The sequence below is a fragment of the Gambusia affinis genome, linkage group LG07 (genome assembly GCF_019740435.1).
Source record: "Gambusia affinis linkage group LG07, SWU_Gaff_1.0, whole genome shotgun sequence".
Classification (NCBI taxonomy): domain Eukaryota; kingdom Metazoa; phylum Chordata; class Actinopteri; order Cyprinodontiformes; family Poeciliidae; genus Gambusia; species Gambusia affinis.
In genome coordinates this window covers 21,399,629-21,413,247 of record NC_057874.1, presented here as the reverse complement: position 1 = coordinate 21,413,247, position 13,619 = coordinate 21,399,629, and the positions used below count along the sequence as shown (strand labels likewise).

The window sequence follows — 13,619 nt, the reverse complement described above, 5'->3', positions numbered from 1 at the left end:
AAGATTCACAAAAACCAGGCATCAGCATCAGAAGTTTTCTCATTGCTTCTCTAAATATTGTTTCCTCCACTTATGAAATGAAATGGATTCATTACCTTTATGGCAACAAATATAACTTATGTATTCTAAGGAACAATGTAGCTCATCGTTAAGTCACTCTGCAAACAATGCATAATGAGGCCTAAAGAGAAATGAGACCACCAGAAATGTGCTATTTTCTTGTGATACTATGTTTCAAACAATTTAGAAATATATTTAAGCAATTTCCAGATGACATTGTGCTACACGGAAGACCTGCAATGATAATGAAAAATTAAACACACCAGGTGTCAACAAGTTTGAGAATAAAAAATTATTTGGAACTAAACAGTCATCTAAAGCTTTACCACAATATTTTATTGTGTTTTACAAAAGACACCAACAAAAATAAGTATTGTGTTTTCCAATGTTGTTCAAACAATACAACTCAAATGAGATCATTTGCTGTTTTAACAATATCACCTTTCTTTAGTGAGTCATAAATAAATCGCAACCAAATAACATTGCACAGTATTACTTTTCACTAAACCCAAAGTGTTTTTACATTAAAAAAAAAAAAAATATATATATATATATATATATATATATATATATATATATATATATACACATATACACATACATATTTTGTGAAGCTCAACTGAGATTGTTGGTTTATCAAACAATTTTGACATTTAAGGGCCCCTTTTAGCAAACTATTTAAACACAAAGGAAAATTCTAAACAGTAATTTTCTCAAAGCAGGAAAACATCTGCTGCAAAAGACATTTAGTAAGGAAATATCAACAATACATAATGAAAAACACAAGAAACGAAATATATTTACAGCAGTCAGATGAACTGAAGAGGCAGCACTCTGCCAGGCCGAGTGTGAGGTGGAGGGGGGGACACCAACAGGCCAGTCACCACCTTTAGAGGTCGTCTAGGGCCTCTCGTCTCTGCCTTCGGCTTACTGCAGTAGCACGGTCTTGCCTACAGTCTGGAGCTCTGGGCACCATGAACAGAAGAGGAAGACACGAATGACGTCATCTTTCACACACTGTGTGACTCATCACTGCTGCTGCTGCTGCTATTTCGGGCAGGGAGGAGGACAGAGCAGCTGAGAACTAAGAGCTTACTAGGAATGGGCTTTAAAATCAGCACAAACGCTCGCTGTTCAGTGCTTGACTTTTACAGCCTGGAATACAATGTTTTTAGAATGCTAAAATCAATCTGAGCATGAGCATTTGGACTCTGTGCTTGCAATTCTGAAAATTCATTGGAAAGAATTGCACCAAAAAGACAATAAATAAATAAATAAAATCACAGATTATCTAAGATCCCACTTCCACCTATTATAGCTGCTCTCCATTGATGGTAATAATCAGGGAATTGGGAATTTAGAGAAATTAAAGAATAGCTTAAACAAGTTATTCTGGGTTTACAAAGAAATTAAGAAAGCCAAAAACTGTGTCATTGCTATCATTTCAGATCCATGCAAACACATATTTCTAAACTACTAGACTGTCACATTCCACACTTTCAGCTCCAATTACAAATTGTACAACAAAGGGTAGGTCATTATCGACAAAAATATATCTTACAACCGTAACTATGACGATTCTGGCTAAAACTACCATTTTAGATTTTATATTTAATTAAAAAATAAAAATGCAATTTGGAACACAAACTACTGAATTATAGTGCTAATTAAGAACACATTTACTGATAATCAGTTTTACAAGTCAGTAGATGCCAGGTAGGGGGTTCAGAATTCCAGGAGGCACAAATTTAGGCATATGTTTAATGGGTGACATGCGTAAACAAAGCAAGATAACAATACATTTACCAAGATCTCTATTGTTTGGAATGAGGAAACAGATGAGGCAGGGATTTCCAATGTGGGAAAGACCAAGGTGATGCAGCAGTAAAGTCGTCATTATCAACAGCATCAGCAGCAACACTAGATCATCGACAACGACACCCACATTCCCCAACCTCACTTTGCTTGCAGAAATCTACCATAGCAGCACAAAAAACAGCCAAACACTGTAATGTAGATCTGACTCAGTCATTCCAAAAATAGTCCTCTATGTGTTCTAGGAGAAACAGAGAGAAGGCTTCTGAACTACCAAGCAGTGACAACTATTCATTTCAAATGTCAGTCCTTGCTTAATAACAGAGAGGAATCAATTGCAAAAACATTGCAGCTCAAAACTACTAATGGGATGCTTATGAATAAACCAGCTTCTCCTTCCAGTTCTCTTATGTTTACACAGCTCTGTCATCAACACTCCATAGTTTCTTTGAACACAGACATGATGCTGCCCACTGGGTTGCCAAAGAGACGATAACGTCATTCTTAACTGCTGCCATTTGATTTGAGTGAGTAAAGTGGAGATGAACGAAAGAGTGATAATAAACAACAGTGAATGCAAAGTGCATTCGCCATCGCTAATAAAAAGACAAACACTGACGACAGTTACACCATTTAATCCAGGTTCTTTGAAGTTGAGATATTATTGTAGTTTAATGTAGCTCACCAGATATCCAGGTCATTTTACATTGCCTGGATATCTGGTGAGCTAGATATCCAGGCAACAGCAAATAGCAAAACTTCTAATGAGTACAGAAAACAGATTAAAGTCTCTTGCTGCAGTACCAACATCCATTTTCAGTATCCTTTCCAAGCTACGGAAAAATACAAATGATCTATTTAAAGCGCCATTCTATGGGTCAGTTACTTGGCACCAAACAGCAAACATCTGGACTTTATTTAGCTGCTATGACAAATTGTTTTATCCTCATTCAATCTCACTCAATCTTCTGCATATCACTAATTAATTGTTATATTGTTAACAATCTATGGCCTTGAATAAGTGGAATGCAAAACTTGTGTTACAATGCATTTCTTACAGTGTGTGCTGTGTAGAGTTAAAGAAAGCATGCGGTGCAGAAATGTATGTTTCATATTCATATGAAACATTCAGTGAAACAAGAGTTCTCTAACTGAGAAACACAAACCAACATTTTCACAACTGCCCAATGCACCCCTTAAAATTTAGAAAAGTCGGTGTTAAAAGGATACTTCATAAAGTTTTAAGAAAGATTTCTGAAAACTAATGCTAAATTTTCAGTGGTTTCAAAGAATAAGACATCACAGGTAATGTGTATCCATTTATGACTGACTGACAGTCAATATGTTTGATGCATGGCAATTCATGCAGCATATAATTTCTCAAATGATTTTGCAAGTTGTGATATGCATCCATTAAAAAAAAATAAAGAGTTCAAAAGTAATAAAGCAGTGTAATGTACAGTTTATATTAATAAGTAGGTCAATTCAAAAGCTCCTAGACATCAAGTAAAAAAGCAGTCAGTTTAAGTTTCATGTGATATGTAAGCGCTTCCCAAAATCTGCCTTTGGAAAAGTCATTTTTCTAAAATGTTTCATAAAATAAGCAGTTTGCTTCCTGCTGTCTTACGACAGGTAAACAGATGATATACGCTGTGACCAGGTCTCCTACTCTGCCTCTTTGCATCAAGTTACCACTATAAAATCATATCAGCCGCAGAGCTGAAATCTGGTAAAAGCCACAAAGAGTAATGACAATGGTCCACACTGGGGTAGTAAGCAGACACACTGAATCTGATAGTGGGCTAAGCAAAATAAAGTATGTCACAAGGTTTCTTGTCAAGTCCAATTGTCAAACAAGGACATCTCAAATAGTTTACACTTGCAGAAATAAAAGGGAAAGTCCCTTCTCCACAACTGCTCAGTAGTGCGGGGAGATCATTTTATATAGTCCTAAAACCCAAACATACTTTCCATCCAAGACATTTTAATTCTTTCTCTAAACAACTTTAAGACTGTAAAACAACACAAGAATGAACTTACATAGTACTGCAAGAAAACAAATCCCACATTGTTGTTTTTTTTTTTTCTGGCCATATGCCTGACTAACAATTTTTAATTAACAGACGCATTGTAAATGAAGACTATAATTTACTTACTTACGGGCAGCACTTGATACTCAAGTCATTTAATTCACCCAACTACCTCAAAATCTTTGCAATGAAGAATCATGCATAGTGAAAATGCCCCCATTTTTGGTGGAAACTGAACGAGAGATGAATGAAATGGTGAATGGAGGCGCAAAGCAGGAGGGAGCATGCACGTACAAACCCACAGAAGGAAGTGGGAGACACACACAGGCAACTCGACCCAATTCAGCTCGTCTGTATTCAGCTGCGCACCTCGCCCATTTGACGTCAGAGAGAACTCATTTCACTCAAGGCAGTAAGGTTATGTCTTCTCTGAGTGGAGGCTGAACCGTGTGTGTGCGTGTGTGTGTGTGTGTGAGGGTTGGGGGGTGAGGGAGAGTTTGTGCAAGCTCAGTGCCTGCACATATCATATATCAGCAGCCCTCACAGTGTTTGCGCACCAGTGCTTGTCTGTGTCAGAGAGGATTCCCCTTTGCGTTGGTTGCTGTTTCATACAGGGCGGGAGGAAGGGGCTGGCAGAGAAAGAGGGACTGTAAAGGAAAAACCCACGGAGAATTGTAATTTAACAACATCTCTGCTTCCCTTACATAAGATTTAGCTAGATACAACAGTATTGACTCCAAGATACCAGTTTTTATCAATGAAAGTTTTAAAAAGCTAGTGTATCAATGGATGACTGAAAGCAATAGTATGTTAAAGAACACCAGCACAAACACACAAAGACAGATGAGGGAATCACAAACTGTCAAATGCAGAAGAAGAAAGGATTTCTCCTCTTTAATCTGTCTCTTTACTTCTACTTGCCACTCAATCTTTTTTTTCCTCTTAGTTATGAGGATACCCCCAACCTTCCACGCTGAACTCAAACATCAATATCTTAATGGCTAAACCCGCCACTAAAAGTTACCTTTCTCTCCCTCTTTCGTCATCTTTTGAAGTATTTTCTTAAATTGTCGGGTTTGCTGCTGACGCCATCCTCCTCCACTCAGCCAACCCACTCAGTCCTGTGGGACGAGCTATGAGTCATTCTCTCCTTTCCCTTTCCTCCCTCCCTAGTTACCTACCAGCCTACCTTTCTACTGCACATCTCTTCTGCTTCTCCTAATAGTTATAAAGTATATACACTGATATGCTTCGTGTTCTGTGAGAAAGAGAGGACACAAGGATTTGTGTAGATAAATTAGACAGATGAGTAAAGTGCAAAGCTAGGTAGAGATATATTTGTTGGCCATAAAATTGACAATCCTGTCCTTATGATACTCTCCATAAGGAGTGCATTCAAGAGGATGATGAGGGGATCCTGATCACAAATGCATTTTTCATGAAGATGGGAGAGAAATAAAGAGCATTAATGGAAGGAAAAGAGTGTTTGTGAACAAAAATCAAAACTATAAAAATCTCACAAAGAAAAAATATAAAATTCTTGAGAACACATAGCTGCATTATTTATCTAATTGTTATTTATATTTTAATGTTTGCAATTCCACAATCACTGGGACTGTGTGGATGCATGGTTTTGTCAACTATTACATTTCAAGTGAAATGCATTTAAATCTGCTGTCAAATATGTCTGATGAGTGGAATGGTCTCAGACTTCCCTAGATGGCCAAACCTGAGGTTTTGGTGGCTGAAATGTTTGAGCTCAATGAGCGCGGCAGAGATAGATCATGAGATGATGACGGAGCATAGAGAGAGGGAAATGAGGGCTTATTGCAACCAATATCTTCACTGGAATAACAGCCGACAATATTGCAAATGAATGATTTTCCATATCATCAAGCCCTAAAACAGGGCTTTGTATTCATATTATACAATGTCCTGAATTATCCCTTTGAGGGACAATAAAGGCTGTTTTAATTCTATTTTATACAGAACTTATTTTTCCAAAAGTATTCTCAAGCAGTAAAAAATAAAATAAAAATAGACTGGATTTTGCTTTAGACACTATTTACTGGCCAACAATTTTAGATTTTTTTCTAAAATGAAACAGAAGTTTTGTCAATAATAGAAAAACACGATTGCTGAAACTGCTTCTTCAAGAGAGTTTATAAAACATAAAATCAGATAAAATCTTAATCTTAGTATTAAAATGAAGCATTGCTGATAACGTAGAACCTTAAGAAACACTGACTCTCCAAAAATATTTTTCACAGGTTTCTCACATGATCTAAATCTGCTCCTACAGTCTCACAACTTCATTCTTTGGGATGTTGCCTAGCAACAAGTATACATTTCCTCCTTATTTATTTAGCAACTTGTATTTCCCATTTTCCCACTTTAATTTACTTTCCTCCTAATTAGTCTCTCGCACATATACATAATGCAAATTTTCCCTTCTAATTTGTTTAAAAATAGTGAAATTGAAATAATCACTGAATCAATCTTAAAATAAATATTGGCACCAAGATACACTTGACTTAGGATAATTACAGGCACGTCTATATGAAAGGGTTGTCAAAGGAATTAATATTTTAGCATATTTTCCATCACATTTTGACTGGTTCTTCAACTTATTGTGAGGTATAAATTTATATGTAAATGTTTTTTTCCTCATCAAGATGCACTTTTTCACCGGTACACTGAATAATATGAACCAAGAATTAAACATTACTGTCTGCAGCCGTGAGGAAAGCTAATTGTTGGCTGAACGCAAGATAGCCAGAATTATGGACTTATAATTGGATTTTTTAAAGAACATGCCACTGGAACAGTCTTGCAAACGGTGCAGGTACCACGCCCTGGTAGTTTCCAAGAAAATTAATATGGCTGACTTTGCAAGAGAGCATTCTTGGTGTTACAGCTGCAGTCAATGGAATTCCATCTATTACCCCAGATTTACTGAATGCATCCCTGCTCCACTGCGCTGTGTACTTCGCCGGTGAAGCAGAACTGTTTCTGGTCATCGTGATTAGAGTTCGGGCATCAGAAACTGCCAGGAGATAGTTTCAGTGAGTTTGTTAAAAAGCAATAGAACACAACACTGGATCAAATAATTAACATGGACAAGATTTCCCTCACATTTGATGATTTCTAAATAAATGCCACTTGTGTGTTTTATTGTCTGTTCATAACATATTTTTTAAGTGATGCAACTTATATACTCCAGAGTGACAAAAGTACGGAAAATATGATAAAAATAAACATTGAACATCATAATTCTTTTACTCATTCACGTAAAAACAGCTACAAAACAAGCCACTCACATTTTTCTGTGCAGTAATTATTCAGTTTGTTTTCTTACATGCAACTATGAAAGCACGTTCAGCCAATTGTTAAAGGGCTACCTACCCACTGCTCAGCCATTCTGGTTGGATAACAACTGTAATCTTCCACAAAATACTACAGTAACATATATTGCCACCCTAGAGAGGACAGATTACATTTGCCAGGATCGATCAAAAAGAGTGAAGATTACAAGAAAAATGCACAATTTAACTTCTTGTAAAAAGAACAAAAATAATTTGGCAAACAGCAAACCCAGCTCTAATTCCACTGTGTTTTTCCTTTCTAAGAAACCTGCCTAGCAAGATTTAGAAATAAAAATTTTTAAATAATCATTCTTTTTGAACGAATGAATGCAGATATCCCGTTTCACTTTTGCAGCTGTTCATATAAAAACAGTGACATTTTAAAAAACTGACTGTGTACGCCAGAGATACATGGCTTACATCTAAGTGCAGTTTGTGGTTTGAAGTTATACATACAATCATATCACACAAAAAAGAAACTACAATGAATATGTTCAAAAGCAATAAAGTAAACGTCTGTGTGTGTCTGCTTATAACAAGACATTTAAACTACAAACAACTGTCAGTGCTCCATCGAGCTGAAAATAAGCTTCCAAGTACTCAAGGTATGTATTTTTAGTCAAAAATATAATTAAACTGTGCACAGAAAACTAAAGAGAAATGAGACCAATGGTAAAAACCAAACAACTCAGAATCACTAATAAATCTATATAATTCACCAAACTAAGATAAGCTTTGGGAAGGCAGCAGAGTAAAGATGGTCACCTAATATAATAATATTATCTTTAAGCCGTCTGTGAAAGATGCCTCACTGTAGTTTGGCAGGCACTGAAAAATTTAACAGCACCAGAGACCCTTTAGATGCTGGCCCGACTCTAATGTGCTCATCAAACATTTAAACCTTTTATGACAAGATACAGCTAAAGACATTTCTTAACTGTGAAATTAATAGATTTTGATTTTCAAAGTGCTTAGGTAGCTTATCTTCTTAAGAATGTTAAGAAGACATTATTTTTAACATTGCACTGCAACTCGTCTTGCAGTGCCAGTATGGCACTTTCGAAATAAAAATGGGTACCAGTTACTGCGATTATTATAAACCTTATGTAATTTATCAGCTTCCTTCAGTGTTAGAAGCAGAGAGCAGTGGAAGAGAGTGCTGGGAGATAGGAAAGAGAAGACAGGAGGGAAACATGGAGGAGCAAGGGGTGGATAGTGAGACAGGAAGAAAGGAAAAACTTCTCAATGATGAAACAATCTGCACTCTTATGTGATTGGACGGTGCTTCCACCAATGGGAGGATCAGCTCCATGGCAACAGGCTCTGTCACCAAGAGAAAAGCTGCCATATCCCTCAACACCCCCATATTTTTCCTTTCCTTTTCACTCTCATGACCCATGCTTTTCCCAACCACAAGGCCCGGTGTATTTTTCTTTAGATGCTTGCATAAAATAACAAAAATAAAACAGTGTACAGAACAACAACATAAGCAATATGAGTTACTTAAATCTCGGATAATCCAGATCCATCACATATACACAGTGAAGCCCACACATGCAACAAAATATGGTTTCTAGATGTCCACACAGACACTGTGGGATTTTCAGAGAGATCAGAAGGTGACTCATTCACACACACAGTTATTGAAACAAGCAGCCAGACGAATGCTTCCCTAACACACTGTCTAACCACACACAGTTCTGTACCACTCCATCTTGGTGAGGGAGGAGATTATCTGATCTCTTGAAGCTGCACCTTGAAATGAACATTGAACATTGGTGATGTAAGATTGAGCTTACATCAGCAAAGTGAGACTTCCACATAGGGCTGGACAAAAAAAAGCAGAAAAAAAACTGTGATAAATGTGACTTTTAATAATCAATATGCATCTTAGTCACATATAGTTCACTATAGCAATGAAAGAATCTGTTGTAATAATCAATTACAGAAACACACTTGTTGATTATACTTATGTCTTTATATTTATTTCAACATGTTTTGACAACTTTCATGTCCAACTTTCATCATTACCGACATCAATATTGCTGCTGGTATTAATATTACATTATTGCATCCAGATTTATTAAACAACCTACTATTTTCTCAATGTAAAAAATAGTAGGTAGTTTCACATGCATTCATGGGTAAGTTAATGGTTACTCATCCTAATGCTCGAGTCAAATCGTTAACTGTCAAACATGTACAACTCCTAGTTGATGTACCAGGTTTGAGACTCTGGCTACAGTTTTCCAGAACTTTGATTTTCCTCTAATAACCTGATTCTTATGTGAACCATAGAATATCTCGTTGGACTCAATGTAATGTTGAAAGACAAACTCATTATTCATCTTTCTAGCTAATATTCAACTAGCCGCAGTTCAAAACTAATTGGTTTTTCAAACTGTTCATATTTTAAATCTCTTTGAAGAAAATCAACCCCAAGATGGACAGGGTGTTCTTGGGAGATGCCAAGCGCTTTTTGGATAATATCACAGAACTTTAAACTTTGTTTCAGAGCATAATACATTTTCCTTTAGGGAGATTTTATTAAGGTCTGGATGTTTTTACATGTAGAACGCAAACAAGTGCCTGTTTTTTATCTACTTAATTTTAAAGGAGCGTGCAGTTTTTACTTCAATATTTGAGGACTGTGCCAGGGACAAATTCTGCAATATAAATTATGCCTATATTATTTTCTTGTGAAAAAAAAAAAAGAAAAATTACTATTTCAATGTAAAAAAAACTACAGAAAATTAAGAATACTCAATTGCATCAAAATAAATATAAGCCCATTTACACCTACCCAAATTGTTAGACTTCTTCCAGCAAAGGTGATACAATAACAATACCAGACACTCAGCTCCTTCCCTCGCCACAGCTGCTCATATGACTAAAACAATAATCAGCTGGACGGTTTATAATCTGCTAACATAGCAAGTAAATTCAGAAAAAAAGACACATGCAACCCTCCTTAGCCAACAAGGAAAAATATCTTTTGGAGTTACTTTTTTTGTGAGGCAGATGAAGAGAAAGAAAAGAAGAAAAAAAAAGCTAAAAGATGCCACAAATACTAGCTCTTAACTGTAAGAAACCCAGCAACTTAAAAAAAAAAAAAAGCCGCTACGGCAACAAAAAAGCTATTGACCATTGAATATTTTTTGTTATTATTTTAAGTATTGGTCTCAATCTTAAAATTTTAGTATGATGACTTATGCGCAGCAAGATCCTTCTCATCTTTTGTATTCACAATGTTAACCAGTACATGGATGCGGGACGCAAATGACAAAAAGTCAGAAAAATCCTACTGGGACAGAACTTTACTTTAGATTAATCAGATGGTCCCAATTTTTGTTTATACAACCAAGCATTTTAAAAGATGTTTGTACACTTAAGATCCACTGTAAGAGATGTAGTCCCATCTGTGTAAGTCCCAAATGTGTTTTGTCGTTATTGCGGGCCATCACTCTGATGGAGGCTACATATTGTGTGAGCTAAAATATATGCCAGACACTCAAAACTCATTCAACAAATATGGCTGAAGTTATGGTACAGAACCAGGGATTAGAGTCCTTCAAATTTGATAGTTAATAACGTAAGAATCAAACGTTACATGGCTTTTTGCATATAAAATAAGCTTGTCTCAAATGACGAGAATTTTCCTTTGTGATGTACACAAACTTGCCGTGCACACTTATAAGCAGGGTCTCTAGGCTGCCATGCAACAACAGTGATCAAGGTTCTAGAATGGCCAGCTAGCTAGCCACATGCTGGGAAAAGAATCTAGTCAATCACACTGCCAGGCTGTCACTATAAAGCGTACACAAGTTGCAAGAGAGAAAATAATAAACTTCAGTGGACATTTTACAACTTGTTTTCTATCCCTAATAAACTTCTAAAACTGTTAATCATGTTTTCAATGGGTCCTTGAAATATATTTGAAATATCCCATTGTTAATTTCATGGTTGCTTTGTTTCTACTTATAATTTCTGTGTGAGAGAGAGAGTGTATGTCTGCTGCTCTGGCTCAGATTAGAAGGTAGTCTCTGGGTCACATAGCTGACTTGTCAGCAGTGTCACATCACCAATGTGCTCTACCATCTGTTTATCTGTTAAACATAGATAAACAGATGACTTTAAAATCTGAAGCATTTTTCATCTGTTTTTCTTCCTCATGAGTTTCCTCTCCTTCATAACTATGCTGTTATACATTAGAGGGAATACTGTTTCTCCAATAACGGATAAATTGTACTTCACTTTGAAGCTAGCTGTAAGATTTCTTTTTCTTATTTTGGCTCCTCTATTTGCTTCCTCTAACAAAAATCAGTCCTCAGCTCGCATATTGACAACTTCGGGTGTTTTCACACTTGATAGTCCAGTAGACTCGGTTCAACTGGGGACCAAAACTACAACATTTGTTACATTTCCCGCTGGTGCCGTTTGCTTTCACACTGCACTGTGTTCAACAAAACCATTTCACCCCCTTGCCTGTGGTGCCACTGGACTGAAAACCACAGAAGAAAACAACACAAAAACCTCAGAAGAAAACAAGAGCACAACTTCCTTCATTGGAAAATGTAAAGAAGAGTGGAGTCAAATATTAGTGCTTGTAGGATTTCTCTTTTGTCTTTGGTAAAAGATTAAAAGTCATTTCTCCCACTAGCACAAGACTCACACATTTGTTTTGGTTTTACTTACTCACAATGCCCAACACGAACAGTTGGGGTCTCTGGCCAGATTGGCATTCAAGAGTTCTAAACTCTTGAATGCCAACCATTCAAATTTGAAACTGCTTTAATTCAATTGCACCTTCACACCTCCTAAACCAAGCAGACTTTCTAGACAAACAAACTAGAGTTTGATTAAAGTGGACTAACCAGGGCAGATGAGAATGCACCATTATTTTCCTGTAGGTGCACAACCCAGAAAATCAGTTTGCAAAGGGGTGGAAAAAAACCCACTATTAATCACATGTATTATTTCCCCATAGTAAAGATTAGGATTTCAAAGTTTTACTCAAGTGTATACACTCATCTTTTGTCACATCAATTCTCTGTGTGTAGTTTGGGAAACATTCTTTGGTCTCATCTCTCTAAGTTTTTTTCCAACAGACAATAAGAAGGAAAATGTCTTGAAACCTAACACTCAGGCAGCTTTTTTATCTAATGCTGGGTTGCTCTGGTGGGCATTTGTCTTTTCTAACTGACAAGAGAATATCATCATTAAAACCTTTGCATTTTGTAAAAATAAGGCAAACTGAACAGTTCCAGAAGCTGATGAGAGTGAGATGTACGTTGTTTTTAATGCTGAGATAGATGCATACACATGCACATAGAGGCACTCATTATATAAACAGCCCAGATACAACACAAGACAGATTTAGGCCAAGTGAACAAAAAAAAAACAGGAGGGGAAGAAATGATGAAGAACATTGTGGTAAATGCCCTGATTTTTAAACGGTAGAACCACCATACAAGCTAAGGGGAGGAAAAGTCTGGCCCTCTAAGCCTGAAACTGTGCTCACACCATTAGAATGGTTTGCTATTTATAGCAATAGATTTTTTATTCAAGAAGAATCTGTTGTTATGCTTTTTCTCACGCTTGTGCAGCCTCCCTCTCACCTTCCTATCTACTCTCTGTTCCTGCACACAGTGTTCCATAAATAAAGGTGCAGACACAATTGCAAATGTTCAGATAAACCTGAATTTCACTCACAGGAAAGGTCAAAGGTTATCATTAAAAACAAGCCTATATATTGAATGCCCCTTACTTGTAAAGCACCTATCTATCAATGGGAGGGGGTTCATGACAAAATGTCAAATGTTTTGATGCAAGTGGTTTTAAAGCCTCACTTCTTCCGTCCTTCCTTAAGCCGACAGTGTTGCAGAGCAGCGTCTACTTCTTGGTGACTCTCCACCCCACCAGACCAACCCCACCCTCCCACACAGAGACAGAGGAAGGGAATTCCTTATTACCTCATCAATGCTTCAGAAAAAAAACAATGTTTTTCTGTACATCTACATCATCTATTTAAGCACAAACTGACCAGTAAGCACAAACCTGACTATCAAGCATCTATTAAAGATCACCAACAGTAACAAAACCAGAACAGAACTGCCTAAATCAAATTAGTTATATATGGAGAAATGTTTAAGGTACAGGCCACAATTGCCAAGCTACTCTAGGACTTAAGCTTTGCTGCACGGATCTTTTAAATTTTTTATAAGAGGGAGAACATGAAAAAGTTGTTCTTGCCATTACAAGTCATTACATTAGTGACAATGCATGATAAATAATAGCTAATAAAACAATATCATACACCAATTTAATAACTGCATATAGACAACAGCCT

The 13,619-nt window shown here is 36.6% G+C and overlaps 1 protein-coding gene across 11 annotated transcripts in view; it reads right to left on the bottom strand.

Moving 5' to 3' along the window:
- The window catches only part of LOC122834013 (R3H domain-containing protein 2), a 46,839-nt gene that overhangs the window by 24,587 nt on the left and 8,633 nt on the right, over nt 1–13,619 (bottom strand). For all 11 annotated transcript variants that reach the window (XM_044122065.1, XM_044122068.1, XM_044122072.1 and 8 more), the window contains one exon: nt 865–1,025. The gene's annotated coding sequence lies outside the window, so the exon portion shown is untranslated. The remainder of the gene's footprint in view (nt 1–864; nt 1,026–13,619) is intronic.